At 37.7% G+C, this 14,862-nt stretch overlaps 1 pseudogene; it reads right to left on the bottom strand.

Moving 5' to 3' along the window:
- Positions 1-8,148: 8,148 nt before the first annotated feature.
- Positions 8,149-10,131, bottom strand: LOC133733770 (putative pentatricopeptide repeat-containing protein At1g12700, mitochondrial; annotated as a pseudogene).
- Positions 10,132-14,862: the final 4,731 nt, after the last annotated feature.

Genomic DNA, 14,862 nt, shown 5'->3' with positions numbered 1-14,862 from the left:
AATAATTATTTGAGATTGGATTGTTCTGTTATTAAGCAGGAAATTCTATTGATTGAGAACAATGAAAACATGAATGCAGATAACAACATTACAGGTACTAAAAGAACTCTATTCAATAATAAGTCTGCAAAGCTATGGCACAGGAGACTAGGCCATATATCTAAAGAAAGACTTAAAACACTTGAGAAAAATAAGATTTTGCCTGCATTGGATTATACAGACTTGAATGATTGCATTGAATGTTTTAAAGGAAAATTGACTAACTGCAGAAAGAAAAAGGCCTTAAGAAGTCAAAATCTCTTAGAACTCATTCATACAGATATATGTGGTCCATTCAAATATAAAACACTCTGTGGAAATTTTTATTTCATCACATTTATAGACGACTTCTCCAGATACTGCTATATTTACTTGTTGTCAGAAAAATCACAAGCTCTTGATGCATTCAAAATATACAAAACTGAAGTTGAATTGCAACTTGAAAAGAAAATTAAAGTAGTGAGATCTGATAGAGGAGGAGAGTTCTATGGTAGACATACTGAAGCAGGCCAGCAAAAGGGACCTTTTGCACTTTATTTACAAGAAAATGGCATTAAGGCTCAGTATACAACTCCCTACAACCCTCAACAAAATGGAACAGCAGAAAGAAAAAATAGAACCTTGTTAAACATGGTGAGGAGTATGATGTGTACTTCAGGTCTGCCAAAATATTTATGGGGTGAGGCTCTTAAGACTGCAAATTACATTTGCAATAGATCACCTAGTAAATCTGTAGAAAAGACACCTTATGAGTTTTGGTGTGGAAAACAGCCAAGTTTGCATCACTGTCATGTTTGGGGATGCAAAGCTGAGGCTAAAACACCTAATGCCTTAACACAGAAGTTAGATCCAAAAACAGTGAGTTGCTATTTCATAGGATATTGTGAAAAATCCAAGGGATATAAATTTTATTCAGCTCATCACACAACCAGGACTTTTGAAACAAATCAAGCAAAGTTCTTAGATGAAGTGGTCTGTAATACAAGTTTTGAAGATTTATCTTCAGAATTTGAAGAAATTATAGATAATGAGACTTTAGAAATTTTTTTACCCTTAATACGTGAAGATGAAATGCAAACTGTTAGTTCAGAAAATGAAGTTGAAAATCAAAATTCAGTAGAACCAGTAGCCTTAGATGATCAAGCACCTGATATGGCTCAAAATATGCAATTAGAAAATGTTAACCCTCAGCTTAGGAGATCCCAGAGAGAAAGAAGACCAGTTTATGGAGAGGATAGTGATTATGCAGTTTACTTGCAAGAAATTGATGTCCTTGCAGAAGACAATGATCCATTGAGTTTTAAACATGCATTAGAAAGCAGTGAAGTTGAAGAATGGCAGAAAGCTATGGAAGCTGAGATTTCATCCATGAGTCAAAACAAAGTATGGGAGCTAGTTAAACCTGATCCAAACCAGAAAGCCATAGGATGCAAATGGGTGTTCAAGACAAAAAGGGATGTTAATGGTAACATAGAGAGGCATAAAGCTAGATTAGTAGCCAAGGGTTTCACACAAAAGGAAGGCATAGACTATACTGAAACTTTTTCTCCTGTATCCACAAAAGATTCATTTAGAATTATAATGGCTTTAGTGGCACATTATAATATGGAATTGCACCAAATGGATGTTAAAACAGCATTTTTAAATGGGGAATTAGATGAAGTCATTTATATGAAGCAGCCTGAGGGTTTTGTGAAATCAGGAAAAGAAAACCATGTATGCAGACTAAAGAAATCCATTTATGGACTTAAACAAGCTTCTAGGCAATGGTATAAGAAGTTTGACTCTGTGATTTCATCATTTGGTTTTACAGAAAATATAGTTGATGAATGTGTGTACATGAAAACAGTTGGAAATAATTTTATTTTTCTCATACTGTATGTGGATGATATTCTTTTGGCTAGCAGCAACATTAAGTTGCTTAAAGACACCAAAACTTTTCTGTCAAATAATTTTGACATGAAAGATTTAGGAGAAGCCTCTTATGTTCTGGGAATTGAAATCAAGAGAGACAGAGCACATGGTTTATTAGGCTTATCTCAACAAAACTACATTTTAAAAGTTTTAAAGAGATTTGGGATGGAAACTTGTGCATCAGGTGAAGCTCCTATGACAAAAGGAGACAAACTGTCAAAGAATAAAAATTCCAAAAATGGGGGGAAGATGTCTAATATGGATAGCAAGCCTTATGCTAGACTAATAGGCAGCCTCATGTATGCACAGGTCTGTACTCGACCTGATTTAGCTTTTGCAGTTGGAATTTTATCTAGATTTCAATCAAACCCTACTCAAGAACATTGGACTGCAGGAAAAAAGGTACTTAGATACTTGCAGAGGACCAAATCTCACATGTTGGTATATAGGCAAGTCAAACAGTTGGAACTAGTTGGCTATACTGACTCAGACTTTGCAGGAAATTATCCAGATTCAAAGAAATCAACATCTGGTTATGTGTTCATGCTTGCAGGAGGGGCTGTGGCATGGAAAACCATGAAACAGTCATTAGTCTCTACCTCCACTATGCAGGCTGAATTCATAGCCATTTATGAAGGAATGTGTGAAGGGTTATGGATTAAAAACTTTTTAATGCAGACCAATGTTTTAAGTTCGATTGTGTCAGATGCACTTAAGATTTACTGTGATAATGAAGCTGCAGTATTTTTTGGCAAGAACAGTAAGAGATCCAACAACTCCAAGCATATTGATTTGAAGTACTATAGTGTGAGAGAGAGAGTGAAGCATGGTGAAGTCACTGTTTTGAATATTGACACAGAATCTCAACTTGCAGATCCATTTACCAAGGCTTTATCAGTTGTGAATTTTAAGAGACATACTGAGAACATGGGAGTATTACCTGATTTGAGAGCTTGAGTTCAGTGGGAGTGTTGAGTCATTTTTTGAATTTTTATTTCTGTGTAGTAATTCCATCACAGGTTTTTTGAATTTTCAGATACTTGTATTTTGCATCTGCAATCTATCAATAAAATTGAGGTATTCCAGAAAGAAATTATTTCATTGATAGTTAACTTGTGTGAGGCATTTATTTTAGTTATTTCATTTTGAATATATGTGTGTTATCAAGTGAACTGCTATGCTTGCATAGACTTACAGTTACAGAAGGACGACTACAAGTTCACTGGTGTTTAGAGGTTGTTGTCAAGATTTTGTTTTATCAAAATCATTATGATGGACTGTGAGCAGAATGGCATTACAGGTAGATATACTTGCCATATAGCTCTCTTGTTATCACTTAAAGCTCATGTGAATACAGTAGCTGATGTTAGTGATTTTTAACCAATGTGTTTGTTCCAAACTTAGTTGGTTCTGAATTCTGCATTAGTTTATGTACTTGACCGAGCTGAATGAGATATGAGTTTTTACATGTTTCAAGTGCACACTTCAGTTGTTGTTTGATTCAAGTTATTAGCTGAATTGTTCTGCAAATAGACAATGTTAGTCCAAGTGGGAGAATGTTGGAATTAAGTGGACTTAACATTATCTAAAAGCATTAAGTAAATAGAACAATTGATCTAGCTAAATAAATAACAAGAAATATGTGATTATAACTCTAATTCCAGTCACCTATCGAGATGTATATCTCTTGATAGGAGTAGGACTCTCATTGTTAATGACCTGATTAACATGAAGTGTTTGTGATAAGTTTAAGTCTCCTAAACTGATAAACATGAAGTAAAACAAGGACTCCTTATGGGATGAGTCCGAGGATAAGTTTTGGCCAATATATAAGGAGGAGAAAGTCCCTATGTTCAACACTGCATTTTGCATACATTCTCAGCCCCATTCTGAAGCATCTGGTGTTGAAACATAGAAGACTTTCTTCCATTGTGCAGCTACTCATTCGTGATCTCAGAAGATGTCTACCTCGATGAATGCTCTTGGACAAGCTGTGGCTGCAGGGATTGAAAGTGTCAATCCAGGTGATTACTCCTACCGGGACTAGGAAAGCTTCTGGTGTACTGCATAAATGTTTTTGTTCTTGTGCAGGTTGTGTGTGTTATGTGATTTGTGATATGATCTTGTGTGCATCATGTATTCTTTCACATCGGGCTGACAATGACCTCCCCCCCACCATTTTGCTGAAAAGTCTTGCTGCCTCAGCCACTCTATTTTGGAGAACAAAGCCGTTGATCAGAGTGTTGAAGGTTGCAACATTTGGTTGAAGACCCGATTTGAAGAATTGGCCCAAGACAGACAAACTAAACCCCATTTGATCCAAATGGCAGTAGCAATTGATGACAATGGTTAGAGTATAAGTATCAGAAGCAATTCCGAGGAGACCCATTTGTCTAATCAAAGAGAGGACTGCTGAATAGTGTTTGAGTTTAGCAAGTTGGCCCAAGAGTTGATTGAAGCGGACAACACAAGGCAGAGGACGCGAGTGAAGCATTTCATCGAACACCTTCAGGGCATCCTCAACATTACTCACTCTGGGCTGGGTTTCTCTAGATGTGGGTGGTTGGCTTTGAGGATTTAGAATGAGTACTCTTGTGGTGCTGCAAGAAGAGTACGAAAAAGGCGTTGGGCGCATCATCATCTTCAGCATATCTCTGAGAGTCTCAGATTCAGCAGCCGGTTCCCTCTAGAAAGTTTTGTTGTTAATTCGACAAAAAAAGTTGCTGGCTTTGAGGCTTTGAGCTTTGTTCCTCTGAGGTATGAATATTTCTGGGAAAAATTGCTTTTCGTCCCCGTATTTTTGCCTCAATACCAACTTTGTCCATTTTTAAATTTTGTAACTTTAGAGAATCTCCCATTGTAACGGTCATTTTTCTTAAAAATTAAATTTAACTAGGCAATTTTTTACTTCTATTCCAGCAGTGCAAGTTATTTATAAGTAGTTAAATTGAGAGGGAAAAAAAAAAGTGAAATCAAATCAATGCCTCCGCAAACTTAGCTTTCCAAATCCAACTCAAGAGCTCAGACAAAGTAAAATTTAGTTGCTACATTTCGAACTGAAGGTTGTCCAAACCAAGGTAACTGCAATAGGAAACTGCAAGGAGCTTAGTTTTCAAGTTATTCTTGTTGTACCAAGGAAGTTCTGTTTCAACAATGGCAACAAAGTGGGATCTACTCTATCCTTAGACAATGAATCAACTATCAATTCCACAGTTGATGCATCTTCAGAGTAGATTAGACTTCCAAACTAGTGCTAAGGATTCCGTCATGTTATGGCAGATTCTGAAACACCCATGTCATTGTGTTTTGCTGATCATCAAGTTGGTGCACCTTCATCAGTGCATCCCATCCCTTGCTTGCCTACTACTCAACAACATCAAAGATGACTGCCCCTCGCTCCCTCTGTGACATGCATGCTTCTACTATCTACATACCTCTTTTGCTGCTACTGCTGCAACGAGAATAAGAAGAAGAAGAAGAGAAACCCCGAACTGAATTGCGCATCATCATCATCTTAATTTGCTAGAGAAAGGTTTCCCGATTCAATGATAGAATCTGTTGCTTGCTTTTGAGTCGGAAATATTATTTCAGTTTTGATGTCGTTTATCATTGAACTATTCTTCTTATTATTATTTTCTATAAATTAAAAAAACAGTAAAAATTTTAGGAGATAATTTAAAAAAACAGTAGAAATCTGCTCCACCATAATGCATCCACTGAAACTGGTGTAGCTTTTCATTGTTGCGCTTTCTTTCACTAAACTGAGTGCGTAAGACCTAGACAAGCAGATCAACTAAATGACTGCTCAGGTAATCTCATACACGGGGGTCTGCATAAGATGCTCCAAAATAAAGACAATCAGTTATCATGCTCTGTGTTTGAACCCAAAATAAATATTTTTTCCCTACATGGGGGACTCGAAGAGAACCGGGCCAATATCCGTGGCCCAAACGATTTATTTTCGATAAGCTCGGAAAATATTGTTTAGAGGCTAAATAAAGCCTACTTGGAGGCCAAGCAATTTTAAAGCAAATCTGGATATTAATCGATTTACTATTAATTATCAAATATTTGATAATTAATGATGATCTATTTGCTTGATTACCAAGGTTGAGCAGGAGGGAAGAATGCGGACGAGTCGGTTTGCTCGCGAAGATCAAGCTGGCTATACTTCTCTACCCATATTCAAGACCACCCCTGCAATTAAGGTCTTTGGTGGTTCAATTAAAGAAGGAGTCAAGGTGGGCCATTATCCTTCGCTACCAGCGGCATGCAAGCGAGCCATGCAAATATTCATATATTCCCATGCAATTAATGTGCAATGGCATATATGGAAGCATGCAATCATGCTTGATGGTGGTCAAAGAGGAATATTTATATATATATGATGTATGTATGGTGGCTCATGCATGGTTCAAGTAAGGAAGATTCCCCATGTAATTAAACATGGCGACGTGTTGTACTTCTCCACTTATATTCAAGAGTATTCATGCAATTAAATAGCATGGTGGGCCATCATTCACCAGCCAATCACATGCAAGCGAGCAAGTCTTCAATGCAATTAAGGTTTCATGAAGGTGGAGCAGTTTGACTCGCGACCAAGAGAAAGATTACATCCAGGACTCCAAGAGGCAATTAACTCTTGCCTATATTCTAGCGATGACAGAGGCAAATATCATTACTTATTGCCTACGATAGATATCAAAACTATTAAGAGTTTTGATTTGATTCAAGGCCAATAACTGTGGCCTAAAATATAGTATTGCATTCCTATTTGGAAGGAGAATCTGCAGCAGCCTATATATAGAGGCTAAAGACGATACAGAAAGATCTCTCTCTCAAATCAATCAATCCCGGCGATTACAAAGCCTCCCCGGAGCAAACCTTCAACCTTGTTGAAACCCGGTGACCGTGCGCCAGTCCTAGTCTCTCCAAGAGCCGACTGTCAGCATCACCAGACCAACCCGGCGACCGCACTTCCAGTCCCAGTCTCCCAGCGAGCCGACTGTGAGCGCAACCGCCACCGTTACTACCAGCGAAGCAAGGGTAACGCCCTCGCAACCCAGCGAAGCTAAAGTCACGCTTTAGCGCAACCCGTGCTTTCTCCAAACTTCCCAGTGATTGCTCTGCTTAGTCTACAACACTAAGTATCGATTCGGTGAACGCAAGAGACCACGACCAAAGTCCTTATCCGTAAGGCAAAAGTCCTTTTCCGAAAGGCTAGAGAAGAACCCTGTGACGAGGTTGGTGCTCTCCTCGTCCACAGCGCTTGAAGAAGAAGTCAGGTCAAGGGACTACCCCAACGACTGCACCCCGCGGTGCTGGCACGCCTGCGCAATCACTCTCTCAAAAGAGACAGTTTGCAAGCCAACTGGTTTTGGAGCCAAACACTCTGGATAATACATGACATAGCAATCTTCTGAAGAACTAAACAGGGGACCTAAGCAAGTAAGGGTTAGCTTAAAATGTACAAACTAAGATCAGATCTTATTGAATAAAGAATTTTGTGATGTTAATTACAAAATATTGTAAAGATTATAAGTATTGGCACCTCCTTTACCCTGAAACAAAAATCACACTAGTTTGTTTAATTGTAAAGCAACTATTCCGTTCAGGGTATCAGAATTATCCCACATCTGGACTGGAAAGAGAGAATAATTACACTGCTGATTTGTGTTTCTCTACCCAAATGAATGTGAAATACTGCTCCTGATATACTTCTTGACTCTGTAGTAAAATATGCAAGTTTTGTGCTATCTGCAAGGTGAATTGCCAAGCTAGAGTAAACTTAATACAAACCTTTGTTGCAAAAGCAGCTGCAATCACAACTAGTTAGATGAGTCGAAGATATGAAGAAATAATAGACTTAGAATGCATCATAAGATGATAAACGAGTTTACCAGGTCTTGTAAGAGACACTTCCTTAATAGCCTCTGCAGGTAACCTATGTAGAATTCTAGGAATTAATTTCACACAACTTGTAATAGATATTTACTTATTAGCCTCAAATGTAAGACAGTTCTTCAAATGGTAGTACTGCTAAGTTTGTTCTTCAAATGGTAGTACTGCTAAGTTTATCTGGCTAGATATGAGTAAAATACTAATGCATCTGCCAAGCTGGGTAGCTAGGGACATGACTACGTAAAATGCAAGAAGTCAGGATCACATACAAAATGACATTGTATTTTCAATTGATGGATTAATAAATAAAATATATAACACATCCAAAGTTAAGGTTCAAGGGTCATCAACTCATAACACTATTGCTCTACAGAAATTGCACCATATAACTAGCAGCTTATCAATTTAGCTAGAATTAGTCAATAGCAATAAGAGTTCCAAGTTATAATTTATCATGAATCTTTCAACAAGAGCAACAAAGCCGGATCTACTATATCCTTGGACAATAAACCAACTATCAATTCCATACTTGATGCATCTGCAGAGAAACCACACTCCACCATTTCTTGAATAAGTCCCATAGCCCATGATGTTTCATTGTTTTTCAACAACCCTCGGATGATGATGTTATAGGTCCAACCATCTGGAGAGCAGCCTTTGTCTCCCATTTCTCTCAGCAACTTTTCTGCTTCAGTTAATAAGCCCCCTTTACAAAATCCATGAATCATTATATTGTATGTCCTCACATTAGGCTGTATTCCTCTTGAAGACAAACCAGAGAAGACATCTATTGCAGAGTCCATTTTCCCAGCTTTGCACAAACCTTCAATGATAATATTGTAAACTACAATATTTAGTTCCAACTTCTTGCCTTCCATCTCTCTAAGTAATTCAATTGCCGTAGAAAGTTGTTGGTTATTACAGAGGCCATCAAGTATAACAGCATAAGTTTGAACACCTGGAAGTTGACCACAACCTTGCATCTCAGAGAACAACTTTTCTGCTTCTTGTAGTCTCCCTGCTTTACAAAAACCATCAACAAGAGTGTTGTAAGTAATGGTATCGGGAACAAGTCCCCTAAGAGGCATATCCTTGAAAATCTTGTAAGCCTGATCGATTTTTTTACCCTTACAATATCCGTTAATCAATATGGTACAACTCTGAACATTAACCATGGAGCCTTTGCTAACCATCAGATCGAAGATTTTTTTGGCCTCGTCCATTTCTCCTAGCAAACAGTAACCGTCCACAAGCAAATTGTAAGTAATGACATCAGGCTCAATATCTCTTTGAATCATCAATTGAACCACACTTTTGGCTTCTACAACCATCCCTTCCTTACGGAATGTATCAACCAGGACACTGAAGGTGAGGAGATTCGGAGAGATACCTTTACTCAACATTTCATCCAGCAGCCTTGTAGCTTCTTTCCACTCGCCTAGTTTGCAGACTCCTTGAATTAAAGAGGTGTAAGTAACAACGTCTGGAGCAATACCTCTGGTAATCATTTCTGTGAAGAGGTTCAATGCTTCATCAACTAGTGTATCCTTACAATGACTGTCGATTATGGTGTTAAAGGTAAATATGTCAGGCTCGCATCCTCTCTCTTCCATCTTCCCAAGTAATTGAATAGCTGCCCTGTTGTTTCCAATCATGCAAAAGCCCTTTATTAGTGTGTTGAAAGTAAACACATCCGGCTGACAATGACCTCCCTCCACCATTTTGCTGAAAAGTAGTACAGCCTCAGCCACTCTATTTTGGAGAACAAAGCCGTTGATCAGAGTGTTGAAGGTGGTGACATTTGGTTGACGACCCAATTTGAAGAATTGTGCCTAGACAGATAAGCTAAACCCCATATGATTCAAATGGCAATAGCAATTGATGATAATGCTGAGAGTATAGTCATCAGGCGCAATTCGACACAGAAGCATTTGTCTATTCAAAGAGATTACTGCAGAATAGTGTTCCAATTTGACAAGTTGACTCAATATCTGAGTGAAACGGACAACCGAAGGCAGAGGACGCCTTTGAAGCATTTCATCGAACACCTTCAAGGCATAGTCAAGGTAATTGATTTTGGGGTTTGAGGTCCCGAGCTCCTCTCTAGTTGTCTGAAGAAGAAAGGCGTTGATTAGAGTGGCGAAGGTGGTGACATCCGGTTGAAGGCCGAGTTTGAAGAAATGTGCCAAGACAGGTAAACTCAACGCAGCTTGTTTCAAATGACAGTAGCAATTTGCGATTATTCTGAGAGTACAAGCATCATGACCGATTCCAATCGCACCCATTTGTTTAAACAGAGGAATGACTGCCCAATAATGTTTTAATTAATTTGGCAATTTGAGCCAAGAATTGATTGAAGCAGACAACACAAGGCAGAGGACGCATGTGAAGCATCTCATGGAACACCTTCAAGGTATGCTCAATATTATTACTCACTCTAGGCTTTGAGGCTCGCAGGGTTTCACTTTCACTAGACTTGGTTGGGTTTGAGGGCTGAGAATGAACAAAGGCCGCCATGTAATTCTGGACTACAAGGGGACTTTTGCTCCTGCTGCAATGAGAATAAGAAGAAGAGAAACCCCGAACTGATTTGCGCATCATCTTAAGCATTTCTGATACCCAAATCGACAATGCCTGCAAGCTCGAATAGATTTGCTACGGAAAGCTTTGCCGATTCAACGGTACAATCTGGTGCACGCCCTTTGAATAAGCTCAGTTCCGTTTTAATAGATTTGTTTCCCACAAGTTCGTTTATCGTTGAACTCTTTTTTCTTTTTCATTTGGTAAGAAACGGTAGAAAAACCTCCCCGTGTGAGCGGGTTGAATTTTAAAAGAATTAATTAAAACATAAAGATAAACAAGTTTAGAGATATTTTAGGAGATAATTATGATATGCCCTTGTAATCTATCAATTTATTAATAAAAGAGGAAAAATTAGAAAATCATTGGAGGTGAGAAAAAGAAGGAAGAATTTTATAAATAGTCACTCAACTATAATTCATTCGGTATTTTGAGTTACTAGCAATAAGCAGTCTTCTTTGAGGCTCGCAGGCTTGTTCTTACTACTAGCAAGGCCATCCTGCTAGTAGCAAGAACAAGCCTGCCATATGGGGAGAAGAAGAAGAAGAGTACAGCGCCTGATGAGACCGGGAAGACAAAGAAGACTGCTTAGAAGGACAGTTTGAAAGTGCCTATTGTTGGTACAAGCTCCAACTCAAAAGGGAATGAGCTAGTTAATTATTAATTTCATTTTATGTTGGGTATGAGCCTATATGACTAATATGAGTTTGAACGAGCTTCTAAGAGTCTTTTATGACGTTTCTAGTATCTAGTTTGTACCACATTTTCGTGATTGGCAACAGAGCCGGCTTAGAGCAAGTGCAACATGAGCGACAGAACAGGGCCCCCAAATTTTGGAGCCCTACTTCAAGTTCTAAGAAGCTTTAACACATATAGAGAAGAGCCTCAACGCATAATCTAGTTGTTGTTCAGGTGGCACTGAACCTTTGTTTTTCCTCCTCTTTAGGAGTTCGATCCCCCCCCCCCCCCCCCCCCATTGCATGTCTCTTGCTTCAATTTTTTTTTTCTTTCCTTCTCCCCCTTACCTTTTTTTTTTTTTTTCCTTCTCCCCCTTCCCTTGCCATACTTTCCTGGATTTATTTTTTGGTGGATACTTGCTTCAATTTTTTTTTTCTTTCCTTCTCCCCCTTACCCTTTTTATTTTTTTCCTTCTCCTCCTTCCCTTGCCATACTTTCCTGGTTTTATTTTTTGGTGGATACTGCAGGGCCCATACTGTATTTATCTTTGATAATTCAATTGTAATGTTGCTTCTTTTAATGAAATTTTTGTAACAAGCTTTAGTCTGAATTTTTCTTTTCAAGAAGTGAAAAGGTAATATAAGATAAAAGATTTTTTTAATCTAAAAAATAATTTTGTATAATATTTTCTCTATATAACAAAAATTTTTAATGGCATATTCATACACGACCGCAAAAAGAGGGCCTCACTTTTTAATTTTGCACAGGGCCTCGAAAATTTTTGAGACGGCTCTGATTGGCAAGCTAAGATGGGTGGATACTCTTGTTAAGTGTTACATAATGTTATGAACATTTCTTATTCAGAGCTTGTCATTACTCATTAGTCATAACATCCTCTGAGGCTCTGACTCTGAGTTCGCCACGGTTCGGATGAGTAGATCAGGGTAAGGAAATTCAGTACAATTAGTTTCCTCCTTGATGATGCTTGCACTGATATATTCAAGTTGATCACTGAAGGCGTCTTTTACTTTCTGAGAAATGCTCTTGCATGCTTGCACTGCATCATATTTCCCACTGTAGCTCACTGCCACAATAAGTTGGAGTCTAAAGTGTTTTTTTTTTTCCTTCCTCTGCATCACTTATCAGTATATTGGGGAGCTTTGACCAATCTCCGATGACTGATATTTGAGTGCCTTCCCTGTCATAACAAAATTATTGGTTGACAGTATGAGTATTGCTGAATCGAGATTGAGTCCAACTAGATAAACATTCACAAATATCAAGCAAGTCACCACTCTCACATTGAGCACATAAATTTTTTGATTTCTGGTCAGTTTTCGGAAAATATTTGTCAACTATTAACAACTTAACACTCATTACCAGGTATTTACAAATATACTCGCTCGAACCATTTCAAAGAAAAAAGTCTTCGCACAGGACAGAGGAACTTACGTAAAGAGAAGTCTAAAGAGTTAAAACTTGAAATACTGAAACAAGTCATATCAGCCAATTTTTTGTTTTTTTTTCCAACCTTGAACAAAATCATGATTAGATTTAGGTTCAGTCCTTAATACTAATCTAATCCAATCTCGCTCACCAACCAGGGCCTCGAGGGACCTTATCGTCTTTCTGTGCTTATATAAGTAACCAATAATGGCATAAAGCTACAGACACTCCCAATCTAAACCCAACAAGCCTATACAGATTGATCGTCCCCAATTTGATGTGGAAAATTAAATCATTTTCAGCATAGATGAGCAGAAGTATGATACATTAGAACAAGCAGCAACTCATGCATCCAGGTTCAAGAAATTTGAAGATAGAAGGGGTCAAGGGCTACCTGGCAAGACTATTGATTTCTGACTTAATCAACCCCTCAAACAAACTCATAAAAAAATATATATATAAAAAAAAATCACCCTAGTACATTTATATACACATTTAGATATATAATTGAAGTACCAAAGCAAGAAATCAAACAGGTTCAGATTTTCTCCTGTGGCTTAGCTTTCCCAAACACTTACAACTACCTCCCTATTCCTTAGAGAGGTGAAATGTTTTCCAACGCTTTATAGGAAGCAATATTATCTTCTGAAGTAACGTTACTTACAATTATCTCCCTATTCCTTGGAAAGGCGAAATGTTTTCCACCGCTTAATAGGTCTTTCGACTAAATAATAACGGCTTTATGCACAAACACTCCAATTCAAAAACTTTGAGATTGCACTTTCCCATCAAGAGGAAACTTCACTTTTCTATGTAAATGAGCAAAATATATGATAAATTTAAAGAAATGAGAAGGGAGGAGGGTACAACCAACACAGCTCCCCACAGATATAACTTGAAACATAGAAACTCAAATGCATTGTCATTATCATTAACAACCAACCTTGGAACAAAGCCAATTATCATAAGAAAGCGCAAAATTGTTGAGAACCCTAACCTCCATTTCCAGCACAGATCATTGCTCAACAAGCTCTCTTTGAGCCCATCCAGATGCCTCATGACTCAACCTCACATCACCATCCATGATCACCGCCGAGAGCCCTGCAAACAAGGCTGTGCAAATCAAGTAAATGTTCCATGGCAAAGCCTGATGGATTAGAAAACTCCACCACTTTCCTTTTGTCTTACCAGTTGAATGAGGATATCAGATAATGCGCTAAATATACTTACTGCCCCTGCAGTTAAATATGCCATCTTCATCTTGCCTAGATAAAACTTACAGGCACACTTTGTCAACAAGATATGCGGAAATATAAAAATACAGAGGCACAGAGCAGGAGCTATGCATTCTAAGTGAAAGTTTACTTATGCGAACTATTTCTGTATGTGTCCAGGTATCATATCAAAGTCAACAAAAAATGCAAAATATACATTCTTCAGACCACAAAAAGAAAAAGAAAAAAAAAAATATATATATATATATATATATCCTACAATTCTAAAGTTTAAATGACTACTGCTTCATCAACTTTGTCTTTGCTATCCTGCTGAGCTCAATATCTCAATAAAACAATGAAAGGCAATCAATCACCTTATGTCCACAGACCGCTAATCTGCTATTCATACCTCATAATTCATATTGAAAATTGTACCATTTAAACTGGCAGCTTACAGTTTTCATTTCACTCATATTCATAGAATCATAGGTAACAGATAAAGCTAGTATATTTTAATAGAAATGGAACTTCCAATTTATATAAATAATGATATGACAATACTAAAGTGCTGAAATTTGGATCACAAATAGGAAATGACATTGTGTTTTCAAATGATGGAGAATCAAATATATATATATATATATATATATATACAACCTTGCTCAGGTGCGGATATCCGTACCTAAGCAAAATGTACAGATTTCCATATTTGACTCACTTTTCAATCATATTTTCACATCTTAACCGTTCAGTTTTTAGATCCTAATGTATAGATCATCTCTACAAATTTTCAGCCAAAGTGATGATCGTTAAGGCATCCAAAACTGCAATTTACATGAACGAACCGAATCTGTCGAACCGGAACCGTTCGTGTTTATAATGGTAAATTGCAGTTTTGGATGCCTTAACGATCATCAATTTGGCTGAAAATTTGCAGAAGTGATCTACTCATATATACCTAAAAACTGAACGGTTAAGATGTGAAAATGTGATCGAAAAGTTGGTCAAAACTGGAAATTCGTTCCTTAGCTTAGGAACGGACGTCTGCAGCCAAGAAGGGCTGTGTATATATATATATATATATAAC

The sequence above is a fragment of the Rosa rugosa genome, chromosome 2, assembly GCF_958449725.1.
Source record: "Rosa rugosa chromosome 2, drRosRugo1.1, whole genome shotgun sequence".
Lineage (NCBI taxonomy): Eukaryota > Viridiplantae > Streptophyta > Magnoliopsida > Rosales > Rosaceae > Rosa > Rosa rugosa.
Note: the sequence above shows the minus strand (reverse complement) of the source record. Positions and strands in the feature narration are given on the sequence as shown.